Below are 18,854 nucleotides of genomic sequence, written 5' to 3'. Positions count from 1 at the left end.
TTCTAGGCAAAGCTGGCAGTTTTGATGTTTTCGCCACCGCCTGTGTAATTTTGTTGTGATTTAATCTGTAACTGTCGCTCTGACATTACTGTGCAGTATGTTCATGTTTTGCAGCGGCTTTGCAATGCATTTTTCAGGCAGATTCCAGGAAGAATCCATCTGAAAAAGACACCGTGTGAACATAGCCTTCTTTGAGAAGGCTTTGGAGAAGAAATTGGCCATGCTCCTTCAGGAAAAAAGCTGTCAGTTTTGCTGATGTTTTTGCGATGAGTCCTCCGCCAGAGTCTTGTTGCTTTTTTTTTAAACGGTAACTAGCCAGTAGCTTCTTGGCCTCAGGGAGTCTTTGGATGAGTTTTGCTTTTCTTAATGTTCACATTTTCAGTATTTGGTCAGTATTTTGCATTTATAAGCCAAAACCAGGAGTGGGTGACAAATACAGAAGTGGTGACGTATTTCTATTATACTTTTCATCAGATTGTTCCACTCCTGGTTTTTGCTTACAATCCTCAAATGGATGAGGATCGCGGCCAGGTAATGAGAAACTTTTTTGTACTGAAAGCTGCAATATGGGTGCAGAACAGGAGATCATATAGGGCCAGGATGGGAGTTCATATGGGGACAGGTTAGGATTTCATATGGTGCAATGATGGGATTTCATATGGGACCAGAATAGGAGGATATATGGTGCCAACATGGGAGGACATGTGGGGCCAGGATGGAAAATCATATGGGGGTAGGATGGAGACATATGGGGCCAGGGTGGGAGAACATATGGAGGCAAGTTGGAGACATATGGGGCCAGAATGTGAGGACATATGGGGGCAAGATGAAAACATATGGGGCCAGAACGGGAGGACATATGGGGGCAAGATGAAAACATATGAGGCCAGAATAGGAGGACATACGGAGACAGAATGAAGACACATGGGGCCAAGATTGGAGGACATATGGAGCCAGGATGGAGATGTATGGGACCAGGATGGCAGAACATATGGGGGTAGAATGAAGATACAAAGAGCCAGTAATGAATGAGACACATGGAGACAGGAATGAGACACAGGGAGCCAGGAATGAGAAACCAAAGGGCAAAGAATGAGACACAAGGGGGCCAGAAAAAAGACACTAGAGGGCCAAGAATGAGACACAAGTTAGCCAGGAATGAGACACAAGGGGGCCAAGAATGAGACACAAGGAGGTCAAGAATGAGACACAAGGGGGCCAAGAATGAGACACATGGGCCTAGGATGGGGGATATTATTACAGGAAGGGGCCATTATGTGGGATATTATTATTATAGGTGCTAATTAAAAGATATTTTACTACTGTGATGTACTTTATTTATGAGGATACTGTTTTCAGTGGGGGTGGTTTCTGGTACTGTGCAGGGCAACATTATGTTGCTTTTTTCTTCATCTGGTATAGTGTAGAAGTTACGGATACATTGAGGAATGTGCTCTGGAAGTGGTGCTCTAGATAACTATGTGTTATTTTGTGCAGAAATGAGTCCTGGCTGAAAGAAGTTATGCAGTCTGCGCTGGATGAAGAAGAAAAGTGAAGATGAAGGACTTCAACTAGAATCATGACTGGTGAGTCAATGTATTACCTGTACACTGACACTATATACAGAGCTCCAGTGTATAATGTCACCAGTGATCACTGTATTACCTGTATACTGACACTATATACAGAGCTTCTGTGCATAATATCACTGGTGAGTCCACTGTATTACCTGTACACTGACAATATATACAGATCTCCTGTGTATAATGTCACTTGTGATCATTTTAGTACCTGTAAACTATACGCTATATATATATAGCTCCTGATTATAATGTCACTGTTGATTCCTGTGTTACCTGTACACTGACACTATGTACAGATCTCCTGTATATAATGTCAATGGTAATCACTGTATTACCTGTACACTATAAACTATATACAGAGATCTTGTTCATACTGTCACTGTTGATCCCTGTATTAGCTGTACACTGACACCATGTACAGAGCTCCTGTGTATAATGACACTGGTGATCCCTGTATTATCTGTACACTTACACTATGTACAGAGCTCCTGTGTATAGTGTCAATGGTGATCACTGTATTACCTGTACACTGACACTATATACAGAGGATCACTGGTGAATCCACTGTATTACCTGTACTCTGACAATATATACAGAGCTCCTGTGTATAATGTCACTGGTGATCACTGTATTACCTGTACATGGACACTATATACAGAGCTCCTGTGTATAATGGCACCACTAGTCACTGTGTTAGCTGTACACTGACACTATATAGAGAGCTCCTATGTATTATGTCACTTGTGAGTCCCTGTATTACCTATACTCTTACACTATACACTGTATACTATGTACCGAACGCCTGTGTCTAATGACACTTATGGTGATATTAGTATTGTGTTTTTTATTAATGATCAATATTGTAGCATTCGGTCAGTACTGTATGTGGTGGTAATATGCGGTCAGGAGATATTTGCCCTTTGTATGTAGTACTTTTGATCATTTTAAAAAATGTATGTGACACTTTCCCTGAATGAAAAATAAATAAAAGTATACTTAAAAAGAGTATTGGGTATTTTAACAAATGTTTAATAGGTTAGAGTAGAGTAGGGCCCAGTCGAAAGAGTCTACCTTGTCATAGTGGCAGTCTTAAACAATCTTTTGACAAAGACAAAAGCTGCTGGCTATGTATGTGACATGATGCTTGATAGGAGCTGTTAACCCCTTCATGACCGGAGGTACTTTGGTTTTTACGCTTTCGTTTTTTGCTCTCCTTCTTCCCAAAGCCATAACTTTTTTTGTTTTTTGAACAATATGACCATATGAGGGCTTAGTTTTTGCGGAATGAGTTGTACTTTTGAACGACACCATTGATTTTAACATATCTTGTACTGGAAAATGGGAAAAAAAATTCCAAGTCCGGTGAAATTGCAAGAAAAAGTGCAATTCCACAATTGCTTTTTGTTTTGATTTTTTACCATGTTCACTAAATGGTAAAACTGACCTGCCACTATGATTCTCCAAGTCATTATGAGTTCAAAGACACCAAACACGTCCAGGTTCTTTTATATTTACCGTAAGTGGTGAAAAAAAATTCCAAAGTTAGTTAAAAAAAATTGCACCATTTTCAGATACCCGTATCATCTCCATTTTTGTGATCTCAGGTTGGGTGAGAGTTTTTTTTTGCGTGCAGAGCTGACATCTTTAAGGATTCCATTTTAATGCAATGTTGCAGCGTCCAAAAAAAACGTAATTCTGGCGTTTTTACTTTTTTCTCATTATGCTGTTTAGCGATCAGGTAATTTTTTTTTTAGAATGATAGATCGGGTGATTCTGAACATGACGATACCAAATATGTGTATGTTTGTTTTTTTATTTTATTTTGAATGGGGCAAAAGGGGGGTGATTTGAACTTTTATATTTTTTATTTCTTTAAGATTTTTTAAAACTTTTTTTTTACTTTTGGCATGCTTCAATAGTCTTCATGGGAGACTAGAAGCTGCCATAACCCGATCACCTCTGTTTCATACAGGCGATGATCAGTCTGCATGTATGTACCAGAATTGCTGACTTGCTATGTGCGCCAACCACCAGGTGACGCTCCTAGCAATCTTGCAGTGACAACCACATCATATAGGTCTGCTGGAGAACTCTGCTTGTCATGCCAACCCATTGGCAACCCGCAGTCATGTGACACGGGCGCCGATGGGAGGAATTTCGGCGCTCTTGCTGGAAGTACGTGTTAAATGCTGCTGTCAGAGTGTGACAGCGGCATTTAATGGGTTAAGAGCTGCGGGTGGATTGCGATTCCACCCATGGCTGTTAGAGACACATGTCAGACAAAACAGCTAACATGTGCCAGAAAAGAAAGATGTGGGCTCAGAGCAAGAGCCCACATCAAAGGGAGGGTGTCCGACATCGGCAAACTATTACGCCCGATGTCGAAAAGGGGTTAATGTACAGTGCTGTGCAAATTAATTGGGACAAAGCATTTTTTTAAGTAAAATTGTAAGTTGGTTACCAGTCAGTGATTCAAACCAGTTTTAACTGCTTTGAACAGGTGTGAGTGCCTGTTCAAAGCAGTTAAAACAATCACTGTCTGGTAACCAACTTACGATTTTACTTAAAAAAACGCTTTGTCCCAATTAATTTGCACAGCACTGTATGGTTTGTGGGGATGTAGTGCAGAAGTGGAGTTTTTCCAAGAGTGGGTGCTGGGACTGTGGAAGGTTTGAGGGATGGAGGCAGAGCTGGGGTGGAGCCTGGGCGGAGTCTCAAGGGGCCCCCAAATTTTGCCAGTTTGGGGCCCTGAAATTCCTAGTGACAGTCCTGGGCCTCGCTCATACTTCCATATAACACAGCCGAGTGTTTTGCAATGTTTTATACTATGGTGCAGAGCACATCAGCGATTATTTTCTCATGCTGATTCGGCTGTATGCTACGATTGTCAGCGAGACTCTGCTCACTTGCACCCATACAAATCTATGGGTGCGTGTGACACATCGGATGTCATTCCAGTGCAGTCCGATATATGCTAAGACAGGCAATGAAGAGATGGAGAAATGACTTTCTCCATCTCCTCCACACCTGTGCTGTGATTCTCTGATGCGACAGGATTGCAGCATAGAGCACTGACACTCAGCTCACGATCGCAGCAAAGCAGAAGCCAAGGGTCATTAGCATATCGCATCTGATACTATACGCTAGTGTAAATCCAGCCTTAGGAAACAGCTGGGGGTCTTTATACTGAAGCGGCCTAACTGCTGCCTCATAGCGGCCTATTTTTCAATAAAAACTTTCTGTGCACATAGCTTGTATGAACTGTGCCAAATTGATTGCCATTTTTGACAACTTCATTTGAAGGTATTGTTTTGTTTCCAGTATCGCTATGTTCCCACAATGAGCTTTTGGGAAGTTATTCATGTTACAGATTTTCTACGGCATTTCTGCACTATTATGTAAATTAAGGTCCTTCTGTTTGTTACATGTTTTTACACTGAGTAACAATTGTAAGTCCGCATTCACACTATCTTTTTATGGGTCAGTATTTTACATCAGTATTTGAAGCCAAAACCAGGAGTGGGTGATAATACAGAAGTGATGACGTGTTTCTATTAGGCTATGTTCACACTGGGTGTTTTTTAATGCAAATTTTAGCATTTTACAGTACCTTCAAAGGCTATGAGATTTCAGAAATCCCATCCACACACATTGGTTTTATTTTCCTGACTAATTTGGAAAACTGCTGCGTTTTTGAAAACTGCAGGATGTCACATCTTTCAGCGTTTTTCATCCATAGGAAACATTGGTAAAAGCAAAAAGCGCAGCAAAAAAACGCGGGTAAGAAAGTTAAATCACGCTTTTTTTGAGGGGGGGGCACTAAACTTGATCAACATGCACAAAAGGCAACAATAAAAGCGCAGCAAAACCTGCTTTTTGTATGCACCTTCTTTATTGCCAAGAGAGCAGGTTACCTGCAGAAAAAAACACAGCAAAAATGCAACATGTGAACATAGCTTATACTTTTCCTCTGATTGTTCCACTCCTGATTTTGGCTTACAAATACTGGGGTAAAAAACTCACCAAATACTCAATGTGCGCACATGGCCTATCTTCGCATATCGGACCAGAATCGCCAATGCAACTCAATGGGTGCGAGAAAAAAATCGCACAGCACTTGGACCATGCGAATGCAATCTGATTTTTAGACACTGATATCCTTTGTAAAGCCGGCAATTCATGTGCCGCATACAGTATAATCACAGAGTGACAGGTTAGAATAGAATAGATATATACACTTAGAACACATAGATATATAGATGGCAGGCTTGAAAAAGGTCCACACTTCTTTTGGGACCGAAACATCACCAGGTGCGCAATTAAACTGCACATGGATTGACTCTATTATGGTGTGCTACTTCCATTTTTGTGGATTTATTTACTAGTACTGGTACATGCCTGGAAAACATTTGCACCCTATTTATTACTTTTGTGCTGCTTTTTCACTTTCTTTTTTCCTATATATATATACATAGATAAATAGAAGAAAGGCTGGCAATTCATCTGCTGTATACAGCAAAATCAGAGTGACAGGTTAGAATAGAGAAGATATCTATATATATATATATATACACATAGAGTAGATAGATATAACGATGTCAGTCACATATATAATTAGTACAGTGCTTGTGAAGCTTACTTTACATTTTTTACATATTAACCCCTTAGTGACAGAGCCAATTTGGTACTTAATGACCAAGCTATTTTTTACATTTCTGACCACTATCACTTTATGAGGTTATAGCTCTGGAACGCTTCAACATATCCCACTGATTCTGAGGTTGTTTTTTTGTGACATATTGTACAAAAAATACCCAAAAGTGACACCATTCTAAAAACTGCACCCCTCAAGATGCGCAAAACCACATTTAAGAAATGTATTAACCCTTTAGGTGCTTCACGAGAACTAAAGAAATGTGGAAGAAAAAAATGAATATTTTACTTTTTCACAAAAAGTTTACTTTAGAACCAATTTTTTTTTTATTTTCACAAGGGTATCAGGAGAAAAAGGACAAAATTTGTTGTGCATTTACTCCTGAGTACGTCAATACCCAGTATGTGGGGGAAAGCCATTCTTTGGTCACATGACAGGGCTCTGAAGGGCGGCAGCACCGTTTGACTTTTTGAATGGAAAATTGGCTGGAATCAATGATGGCACCATGTCGCGTTTGGAGACCCCCTGATGCACCCCAATTCTAACTCCAACCCTAACCCCAACACATCCCTAAACATAATCCCAACCTTAACCATAACCCTAGGCCCAACCCTAACCCTAACACACCCCTAACCCTAATCACAGCCTTAAGCGTAATTCCAACCATAACCACAACCCTAACCCTAGCCCAACCCTAATTTTAGTCCAACCCTAACCCTAGCTTAGCCCTAACCCTTGCCCAAGCCTAACCCTATCTTTAGCCCAATCCTTGCTTTAGCCCAACTCCATAACTAGAGGAAAAATGAAAATAAATATATATTTTTTTATTTTATTATTTTTACCTAACTAATGGGGTGATAAAGGGGGTTTGATTTACTATTTTTTTTTATTTTGATCACTGTGATAGCGTCTATCTCAGTGATGAAAATGAACCAATAGGAAAAATTTCCAATTGTTGCTGGGTGCTGGCCAGAAGATCTTGGTGGGCGTATTGTGCGTGCACCTGGCATTTTCTTCCGAGAAGAAGATGCCAGCGGCCAGGGGACAGGACTGGGTGATGCAGGAGGGTCCAGGGACACTGGAGGTACCGGGGGAATCAGGGGACCCTATTTCTCTCTCCTCTGATGTGCGATTAAATGGGAAATCTGACTTTTTTTGTGGTCCCCGTTATTCCCTCAATAACGGTGATCAAAACACTGGGGTCGGAAAAAAACGACCCAAATCATGTTCTGTGGTGTTTCGGCTACCCCTGGTAGCTGAGGCCCTGACGAAATTCCGACTTTGGGGTGTGCTATACACTTATTTCTCAGCGCCGTTAAAAGCAGTACCCTTAACTGCTGCCGTTATAAGGTGTATCGTTGAGGGGTTAAATTATTTTCTGAAAAGATGGTGCAGGCCCCCAACATTTTATTTACCAGCAGAGGGAAAATGGACAACTGTGGGCTCATGCTTATAGCCTGGGAAGGGGGTAATACCGAGGGAGCTTCCCAGGCTATTAATATCAGCTCACAGCTGTATACTTAACCTTCATTTGTTATTAAAATGGGGAACCCCCCAAACAATGATGTAGGTTCCCCTATATTTAATAATCAGCAAGGCTAGGAAAACAGCTGCAAGTTGATATTAATAGGCTAGGAAGGAAGCATAGATACTGGCCCCATCACAGACTAAAGACATCAGATCTTTTCCACCCCAGAAAAGGCACATCTATAGGATGTTAATAATAAATAAACCTAATAGAAACTTGCGCTAATTAAATGTGTCTTGGTTAAATAAAGATATCTTATGAAGAAATCTATTACCTTTACTGAAGCTAAAAACTGGCGAGGCAGGGAAAAAGGTCTTCAGAATGCAGGGTGGATTTCCAGGTCCTTTCCCAATAATACTCCCCGACACAGGTATATAAAAAGTTACTGGAGCTAAAGGGTGCTACCTCCTAGCATGCCGCCGTCCCGGCCGGTGACTGGCGCGCAGCTGGAGGTGTATATCGGCAGGCTGTAAGAGTACCAGCCGCCGCTTGCAAAAGCAGGCCTGCAAGGTCCAAAAAAGCTGAAGGACCTTGCGTGACGTCACGGTCACGTGATAGATCACGTGACAGGCAAGAAAGCCCTATGGGGCGCTGATGGGGCCAGAAAGCAATGGCAAATCCTACGCGTTGCGGAATTCACTGATTCCTTCTTCAGGGATGGCCCCCTAGAGCAAGAGGAACCCTTATATAGCCTCCAGTATATAGCAATGGAGCATTATACTATGCATTAAAAGCAAATAGCTCAATCTCGCTATTTAAACCGTTTGGGATCAGAGTATTCAATTCAAATATCCATTTACTTTCCACCCTGGACATCTGATGGATAAAATTACCTTTCCTGATACTTCTTTTAACTATTTGAAAAAAAGAAATTTGGGAGAGATTTTGGGAACGATCCAGGCAATCAACATCATTCGACACGCTGGCATCAACCCGCTTATTGTAGTAATGATTCACATATTGAGGAAAGCCATGTCCACTCCAGACCATTTAACCCATTGGTGACTCTTGATAAAGTACATGGACAGGACAATTCTTCTCTTTTATCCTCTAGTGAAAGATTTTCGATCCATTTAACCTCTGGTATGGACGATATCAATGTCAATAATGGACAAGAAACAGCTCATATACAATGTGGGGACTCTAATATAGATAATATACTACTCGGAGAGACGGCGGTTACTGCATCCACACCGGTGCCCGCTATTCCCTCCCAAAATAGATTTTCTCCTCTTGCAAGTACAGTTAACCATCCTTCTACTTCTAATAACAATCCCAATCAATTACCCCCAGCCCTCAATGAGGGTCCTCTTCTCACAAAAAATAAACCTAAAACTAAACAAAGCCATTTGCCGTTTTTTCAGGTGGGTCCAAAAAAATACGGCAGAGGGGATGTAGGGGCGGGAAATTTACCAAAAAAAAGAATAAACAACAAATACCAGAGGATCAAGTGAGCCATTCAGAACAAAAATTGTTTAATCTTAGTGACTACAGTTTAAAGGATAATGAGAAAAGATTACTGAGTAAAGGCCTCAAATTTGCACCCAGTGTGGGTTTTAACAAGTTCCAGGCGTTTATTGGTATCAAAACTTTTATGAGGAGATTAGCCATAAAAAATTCTATATGAAAAAAAGAGTGACTTCTAGCGACGTCATGAATCCGTTTGAAATTATAGACCCTTATCAGCATACCGGTCTAAAGAAGAAATCCAATTTCAATCCGATTCAAGAATACTCAGAAGCCTTTGAGGCATTTCAGAATAACGTGATACAGGATATTAGGAGTATATCTGATAAAAGATGCAGAAAATTTAAGTATAATTTATCTAGCAGTGAACGTTCAGCTACTAAACGGCTTCAGACAAATCATGCAATTACACTAAGACCGGCTGACAAAGGGGGCAGCATAGTAATTTTGAACACTTCTGACTATGAGGAAGAGTCTTTGAGGATACTATCGGATTCACGTACCTATGAATTATTGGACAGTGACCCTTCAGAAAGGTACCTTGCAGAAATGCAGGTCCTCATCAAATGTGGTTTCGATAAGGGGTACATTAAGAAAGAGGAATTTGACTTTATCAACACCACTCACCCTAGGATACCATATTTTTATTACATCCCAAAGATACAGAAGAGTTTGATCAAACCCCCGGGCCGACCAATAATATCGGCTATTGGCGGCCTGACGGCTAATCTTTCTAAGTTTGTGGACTACCATTTACAGCAATTAGTCCCTGCCATTCCAGCCTATTTGAAGGACACTACTCATGTTTTACAGGTTTTAAATACTATAGAATGGAAAGATCATTTAATCTTAGGGACTTTAGATATAACTTCCCTTTACACAGTTATTGAACATAAAAAGGGTTGCAAATCTGCGGAATTCTTTATGTCAGAGGCTAAAAGCTTTCCCAGCGACCAAATTGCTTTTATTGTTGATTGTATTTATTTTATACTCACCCACAACTATTTTTACTATGGAGCGAACTACTACTCCCAGAAGTGGGGGACCGCTATGGGTACCAGATTCGCGCCCAGTTATGCAAATTTGTATGTTGGCAAGTGGGAACATGAAACCATCTTTCCCGAGGGCAGGCTGGGCGCAAATCTGGTACTCTGGCACCGCTTCATAGATGATATTATTTTTATTTGGTCTGGTGGGCCTACTCTTTTAACAGATTTTATTGATGAATTGAATAAAAATTGTTATTTTTTAAAATTTACCGCAACTACTAGTCTCACGGAGATTAACTTTTTAGACTTAAAAATCTTTATTGAGGACAACACCATTCAGACACAACTATTTCACAAACCCACTGATTCAAACAATTATATTTCGCTAGAAAGCTGTCATCTCCCAAGTTGGCTTCTTAATATTCCAAAGAGCCAATTCATACGGGCTCATAGAAATTGTTCCAAGTCACAGGACTATTTAACTGAGGCTGAAACTCTAATCAAAAAATTTTGTCAAAAAGGTTATGATACCCAATCCCTGCTAGCAACCAGGGAATATATTGGACATATACCAAGGGAACAATTCCTCAGACATAAAATAAAAAATAAAGAAAATATTAGTATAGACGAGATTCCTATCATCACCCAGTATAATTCAAATAGTCAAATTCTCAGAAAAATTGTAAATAGACACTGGGGTATTTTGAAGAATGATAAAATCATAGGGGAAGTTCTACCAGCCTGCCCTAGGTTTGTCTTTAGAAGGGCAAACAATTTAGGTAACCTGGTAGCCCCTTCTATTTCAATATCTAAAAAAGGCCCCAATTCTCATTCACAACAGCAATTAAAAGGTTTTTTTCCCTGCAAAAAATGTGTATCTTGCAGAAAATTAGGCAGTAAGAAACAATTGTCTATTATAAATAAATCCATGGAGATTCAGATTCGTGATTTTATCACCTGTGACATGAAGGGGGTGATATATTGTATCACATGTCCATGTGATAAATTATATATAGGTCGGATGATACGTCCCTTAAATGTCAGAATTGGGGAACATTTACGGAATTTTTGTAAGAAATTCACAGGTCACCCCCTCTCTAATCATTATCTTACACATCATGGGAGCTCCCTAAGGGACACTAAAGTGACTGGGATTCAAATAGTTAAAAGAAGTATCAGGAAAGGTAATTTTATCCATCAGATGTCCAGGGTGGAAAGTAAATGGATATTTGAATTGAATACTCTGATCCCAAACGGTTTAAATAGCGAGATTGAGCTATTTGCTTTTAATGCATAGTATAATGCTCCATTGCTATATACTGGAGGCTATATAAGGGTTCCTCTTGCTCTAGGGGGCCATCCCTGAAGAAGGAATCAGTGAATTCCGCAACGCGTAGGATTTGCCATTGCTTTCTGGCCCCATCAGCGCCCCATAGGGCTTTCTTGCCTGTCACGTGATATATCACGTGACTGTGACGTCACGCAAGGTCCTTCAGCTTTTTCGGACCTTGCAGGCCTGCTTTTGCAAGCGGCGGCTGGTACTCTTACAGCCTGACGATATACACCTCCAGCTGCACGCCAGTCACCGGCCAGGACGGCGGCATGCTAGGAGGTAGCACCCTTTAGCTCCAGTAACTTTTTATATACCTGTGTCGGGGAGTATTATTGGGAAAGGACCTGGAAATCTACCCTGCATTCTGAAGACCTTTTTCCCTGCCTCGCCAGTTTTTAGCTTCAGTAAAGGTAATAGATTTCTTCATAAGATATCTTTATTTAACCAAGACACATTTAATTAGCGCAAGTTTCTATTAGGTTTATTTATTATTATTATTTTATGGAGACAACTTGAGTGGTGTGTTGTCTTATTACTTGCTGCTTTGTGTTCTGTGGGTGTACGCTTTAGCGCCATTGGTATATACATATATTTATTACATCTATAGGATGTGCCTAATCTGGCACTTAGCCTTGCTCTTCCCACTTGTCCTGGTGCAGTGGCAAGTGGGGTGATAGTTGGGGGTTTGATGTCACCTTGTAGTCAGATAACATCAAGTCCAGAAGCCAGTAATGGAGAGGCATCTATAAGAAACTCCCATTATTAACCCCATAGTGATATGAAGTCATCTTTTGGGGGGTCTCCCATTTTATTAGTCAGTAAAGGCTATGTATACAGCTGTGAACTGATATTAATAGCCTAGGAACCTTCATGAGTATTACCCCCTTTCCAGGCTAGAAACATCAGCCCACAGCTGTCCGCTTTCCCTCTGCTGGTTATGGAATTTACGTGGGAGCCCACACCATTTTTTCAAGAAAAAACAATAATCTATTAATTAAATCCATGCAAAGAGAAGAGGTCGCACTCATCGAGATGGAAGTTTCACTGATTTATTGACATATCATGAACATGTCAAGTCGGGGGAGTGACATAAGGAGTGCAAGAAAGGCTGACAACGGCCGTTTCACGCTGCTCGAGCGCTTCAACGGGTCAGTGCTCGAGCAGCGCGAAATGGGCATTGTCAGCCTTTCTTGCACTCCTTGTGTCACTCCCCCTACTTGACATGTCCATGATATGTCATTAAATCAGTGAAACTTCCATCTCGATGAGTGCGACCTCTTCTCTTTGCATGGATTCCCAGGATTGACTGTTTCCAGGTCTGGCACCCGAGATTCCCAGCTGCTGGGCTTCTGCATGCCGCACATCATTTGAAGTCACACGGTAACAGCGGTGCCGTCCGCTTTTTATCTTGAGTTTTGTGAGCTATTAATTAAATACATGTACTGTAAAATGGGAGACGTTTATTAGCATCCTGAATAGGACCTGTGCACAATATATACCACTATGGCTAATATATACCACTACCACTATGGCTAAATAGAGCTGTAAGGGGTGCAATAAGAGATAAAAAATAAAGCATTTAGAGAATTAAAGCAAGTAGGTAGTGATGAGGCATTAAATAAATACAGAAGATTAAATAAATTCTGTAAAAAGCAAATCAAGACAGCAAAGATTGAGACAGAGAGACTCATTGCCAGAGAAAGTAAAAATAATCCCAAAATATTCTTTAACTACATAAATAGTAAGAAACTAAAAAAATGATAGTGTTGGCCCCCTTAAAAATAGTCTGGGTGAAATGGTGGAAGAGGATGAGGGAAAAGCCAATATGCTAAATGACTTTTTTTACTTTGACATTACAGAGTGGTATGTGAGATACCTCCGAAGTAGACGGACTGAGAACCGTGAGTGAAACTGACCGGGGTCAGTGAGAAATATTCGTGGGATACCTCTGAGGAGAAGAGGTATCCGGGAACCTGTGTGGCCGACACCAACAGGTAACAGACAGGAATCCGTGTTGTGCTGACCGGGGTCAGGAAGAAACTGTGTTTAGGCTACAGAACCTGTGTGCTGGACAAGGCACTTCCTGCGTGCCCACAGGTCTGAGAGCGCGGAGCTCTACTATGAACAATGAGGAGTCATCTGTCTGATGTAAGACTGTTTACATGTCTCCATGTGTTTGAGTCAGACAAAGGAATCTAGTTTGGCTGTAGCTGCAGGAGAGTTCACACCCTTGTGATAATTGGTGGGGACCAGAGCTTCAAAGGGCTTGTTCTTGGAGTTTAATTAAAGGAAAACAATGATCCTGTGGAGTCCCAAGGATGGGGGGCACATTTCAGGAGTGGAGTGAGATGTCCTGAACCTATAATCCAAAATAGAGTCTCCCTGGTCCCTCACACATGCCATGTAACCAGAGAGCACAGTGAGTATCTGTAGCCCTCCATAAATGCCCACTCACTGATTCCAAGGTTGTAAACACCTGTGATGCTAATTAGTGGACACACCTTGATTTAACATGTCCCTTTTGTCACATTATATTCAGGGGTACCATGATTTCTGTCCAAGCCTATTTCATGAATTATATATTTTTTTTAAATTCTGTGGAAGCATGGATGAAAAGCAATGTCTGACTTTCATATGTTCAGTTTCATAGATTTTTCATTTATTATTACTTTTGTCAGATTCAAGTTATTTCTGTGACCATTGTGGATGTTTCTGTCATTAAATGAGGGGTACCAACAAATTTGATCACGTGTGTGTGTGTGTGTGTGTGTATGTTTGTATGCATGTGTATCAAAAAATATTTCATTTGAAAAATATGTGTAAATGACAGAGAATTACTCTATGTAAAAGCTCATGTTAAAATCTGATAGCAATCGCACTGCATTCGGATGAAAATCGGATGCTCGGTGTGAAAAATCGGGATTGTACTTTCATGAAAAAGGCATGACACTCTTCCTACTTTTCTGGACCGAAATCGGAACGTTTTTTTCAAGGTGATGGATACAAGCCCTAAGGTCATGAAGCATCTGCGCTAGCGGGAAAACATAACGCGATCGTGTTATGGGGGTAGTGTTAATGCAGTCCGTCAACGCTATGTGTTGAGCAGACTGCATTAACGCTATGTGAACCTGGCGTTACAAATACTGGGGTAAAAAACTCACCAAATACTGGATGTGTGCATGTGGCCTAAGAAACACATTTCCTTAACTTCACCTTGTCCAAGTGACCTCTGTATCTTTCACTTCAATCAGTTGTTATCACCTTGGAAAGCTGCATAGAAGATACTGTTAAGGCCCCGTCACACACAGCAATCTCGCTAGTGAAATCGCTGATTTTGTGACGCCACAGCGATCTCGCTGGCGAGATCTCTGTGTGTGACGGGGATCAGCGACCGCCCCCCCCCGCCAGGTATCGCTGATCGTGCAGCATCGTCCTGGGCCATTTTTTCATCGCTGCTCTCCCGCTGGCCAGCACGCATCGCTGCATGTGGCAGCGGGAGCCAATGATCAGCAAGGCTCCCAGCACTCTAGGCAGGCGCTGGGAGCTGGTATCTAACTTACATTCCCTCAATGAGTTTTTGGTGTGCTTTTTACACTGCCTATTTTGGAAAGTAACCTATCTTACTTAATTGGTGCAGAAATGGTTCAAAAATCTCATCGAAAATTCAACAAATACTCAAAGTGTGCATGTGGCCTTAGACGCACAGTGGGCAGGGGGGTTATGCAATAACATTTACTTTGCTTAACCCCTTAGTGACAGAGCCAAATTTAAAAAATCTGACCAGTGTCACTTTATGAGGTAATAACTCTGGAACGCTTTGGAGATTGTTTTTTCGTGGCACATTATACTTTATGATCATGGTAAATGTAGGTTCACATGTTTTGTGCTTATTTATAAAAATATCAGAAATTTGATAAAAATGTAAAAAAATTAGCAATTTTCAAACTTTGAATGATTATCCCTTTAATTCAGATAGTCATACCATAGCAAAACGTAATAAATAATCTTTCCCACATGTCTGCTCTACATCAGCACCATTTGAAAAATGTTATTTTATTTTGTTAGCATTTTAGGAGGTTGAAACATTTAGCAGTAATTTTTCATGTTTTCATGGAAATTTACAAAATAATTTTTTTTAGGGACCTCTCCAGGTTTGAAGTGACTTTGGGGGTCGTATATATTGGAAAAATCCCAAAAGTGATAGCATTTTAAAAACAGCACCCCTTGACTTATTGAAAACTGCTGTCATGTAGTTTATTAACCCTTCAGGTGCTTTTCAGGAATTAATACAAAATGGCATGATAGGAATGAAAAAGTTGTTTTTTACCACCTAAATGTTGCTGACTTTTGAACCGGTCAGTGTGGCCGGCAGACTCTGAGGACACTATTTACTCAAGAATTGCCATGGCAAACATCACAACCACACAATCATGATCACAGAGTGCCAAATGGGATAAAGAGGGAGAAGCCACACTCTTTAAAACATTTATATGAAATAGTCACTATTAACAGCAGCATTTAAGGGGTTAAACAGATATGGACGGTGACAACACTGATCGTGGCTGATGCAGCAAGTTGTCAGCTATAGTGCACAGCTGACAGATGCTGGATGGTCACCTGTAGGAGGATGATATTCTCTTATATCTCAGGTCAGTTAAAAGACGTATTGACGGTCAATAAGGGGTTAAACAGTTAAACACAGCAGATTTTCTGCGCAAAAAAAGGCAGCTGAAAAAATGCAGTATTTACTCTAAGGCCGGGGTCACACTGGCGAATAAAACGGACGAATGCAATGCGATAAAAAATCGTATTGCATTCGAACCCATGTTATTCTATGGTGCTGCTCACATCATGCGATTTTTTTATCGCATCCGATCCTCTGACCGAGACAATCGCAGCATGCTGCGATTGTCACCGATTTTCGGATCGGATTCGACAATGCAAGTCTATGGGGGCGAGAAAAAATGGGACTAAAAACGGACCAGATGTGTGAGTTGCGATAAAAATCGCACCAAAAGCTGGCAATTTTTATTCCTAAATACAGTAAAATCACAGTGTCCAGTTAAATAAAGCAACAAATTAATAGATATAGACACATTAAATAAATATATATATATTTTATATATCTATATATATATATATTTTATACATAAAAGTGTAAAAATAATTTTAAAAAAATCGCCAAATAAATTAGTAAAAAAAAAAAAAATATTCCCCAATAAATTCATTTTTTGAAAATAAAAAAACCCAAAACAATAAAAGTACACATATTAGGCATCGCCGCGTCCGTAACGACCCGCCCTATAAAACTGTCCCATTAGTTAACCCCTTTAGCGAACCCCTTAAAAAATAAAAATAAAAAACGAAGCAAAAAATAATGATTTATTATCATACTGCCAAACAAAAAGTGTAATAACGCGCGATCAAAAAGACGCATATAAATATCCATGGTACCGCTGAAAACGTCATCTTGTCCCGCAAAAAACGAGCTGCTACACAGCATCATCAGCAAAAAAATAAAAAAGTTATAGCTCGCAGAATAAATCGATGCAAAAATAATTATTTTTTATATAAAATAGTTTTCATTGCATAAAACCGACAAAACATAAAAAAACGACCTAAATGAGGTATCGCTGTAACCGTACTGACCCGAAGAATAAAACCGCTTTATCAATTTTACCGCACGCGGAATGGTGTAAACGCACTCCCCCAAAAGAAATTCATGAAACGCTGGTTTTTGTTCATTCTGCGTCCCAAAAATCGGAATAAAAAGCGATCAAAAAATGTCACGTGCCCGAAAATGGTACCAATAAAAATGTCAACTCGTCCCACAAAAAATAAGACCTCACATGACTCAGTGGGTCAAAATACGGAAAAATTATAGCTCTCAATATGTGGTAATGCAAAAACTATTTTTACAATAAAAAGCGTCTTTTAGCGTGCGACAGCTGCCAAAAATAAAAACCCGCCATAAATAGTAAATCAAACCCCCCATTATCACCCCCTTAGTTAGGGAAAAATAATAAAATTTAAAAAATGTATTTATTTCCATTTTTCCGTTAGGGTTAGGGTTAGGGCTAGGGTTAGGGCTAGGGTTAGGGCTGAGATTAGGGTTAGGGGGTGTGTTGGGGTTCGGGTTGGAGTTAGAATTGGGGGTTTCCACTGTTTGGGCACATCAGGGGCTCTCCAAATGCAACATTGCGTCTGATCTCAATTCCAGCCAATTTTGAGTTGAAAAAGTCATATGGTGCTCCTTCCCTTCCAAGCTCTGCCATGCGCCCAAACAGTGTTTTACCCCCACATGTAGGGTATCAGCCTACTCAGGACAAATTGCAAAACAATTTTTGGGGTCCAATTTCTCCTGTTACCCTTACGAAAATAAAAAATTGGGGGCAAAAATATCATTTTTGTGGAAAAAAATGATTTTTTTATTTTCACGTCCGAGCGTTATAAACTTCTGTGAAGCACTTGGGGGTTCAAAGTGCTCACCTCACATCTAGATAAGTTCCGTGGGGGGGTCTAGTGTCCAAAAGGGGGTCACTTTTGGGGAGTTTCAATAGTTTAGGTACATCAGGGGCTCTCCAAACGCACATGACACCCGCAGACCATTCCATCAAAGTCTGCATTCCAAAACATCACTACTTCCCTTCCGAGCCCCGACGTGTGTCCATACAGTAGTTTTCTCCCGCATATGGGGCGTCAGCGTACTCATGACAAATTGGACAACAACTTTTGGGGTCCAATTTCTCCTGTTACCCTTGGGAAAATGAAAAAATTGGGGAATAATTGATCATGTTTGTGGAAAAATTATGATTTTTTTATTTTCATGCCCTGGCATTATAAACTTCTGTGAAGCCCTTGGGGGTTCAAAGTGCTCACCTCACATCTAGATAAGTTCCTTAGGGGGTCTAGTTTTCAAAATGGGGTCATTTGTGGGGGGTTTCCACTGTTTAGGTACATTAGGGGCTCTCCAAAGGCAACATGACACCCGCAGACCATTCCATCAATGTCTGCATTCCAAAACATCACTACTTCCCTTCCGATCCCCGACGTGTGCCCATACAGTAGTTTTCTCCCACATATGGGGTATCAGCATACTCAGGACAAATTGGACAACAACTTTTGGGGTCCAATTTCTCCTGTTACCCTTGGGAAAATAAAAAAAATGGTGACTAAAAGATCATGTTTGTGGAAAAAATACGAATTTTTTATTTTCACGCCCGGGCGTTATAAACTTCTGTGAAGCACTGGGGGGTTCAAAGTGCTCACCACACATCTAGATAAGTTCCTTAGGGGGTCT

The 18,854-nt window shown here is 40.6% G+C and overlaps 1 protein-coding gene across 2 annotated transcripts in view; it reads right to left on the bottom strand.

Annotated features, from left to right (window-relative positions):
• Positions 1 to 18,854, bottom strand: part of MCAM (melanoma cell adhesion molecule) — a 222,107-nt gene that overhangs the window by 104,395 nt on the left and 98,858 nt on the right. The gene's annotated exons all lie outside the window — the stretch shown is intronic.

The sequence above is a fragment of the Dendrobates tinctorius genome, unplaced genomic scaffold (genome assembly GCF_039654945.1).
Source record: "Dendrobates tinctorius isolate UK_male_01 unplaced genomic scaffold, ASM3965494v1 ptg000018l, whole genome shotgun sequence".
In the NCBI taxonomy this organism is placed as follows: Eukaryota; Metazoa; Chordata; class Amphibia; order Anura; family Dendrobatidae; genus Dendrobates; species Dendrobates tinctorius.
This window is presented reverse-complemented; position numbering and strand designations above follow the sequence as displayed.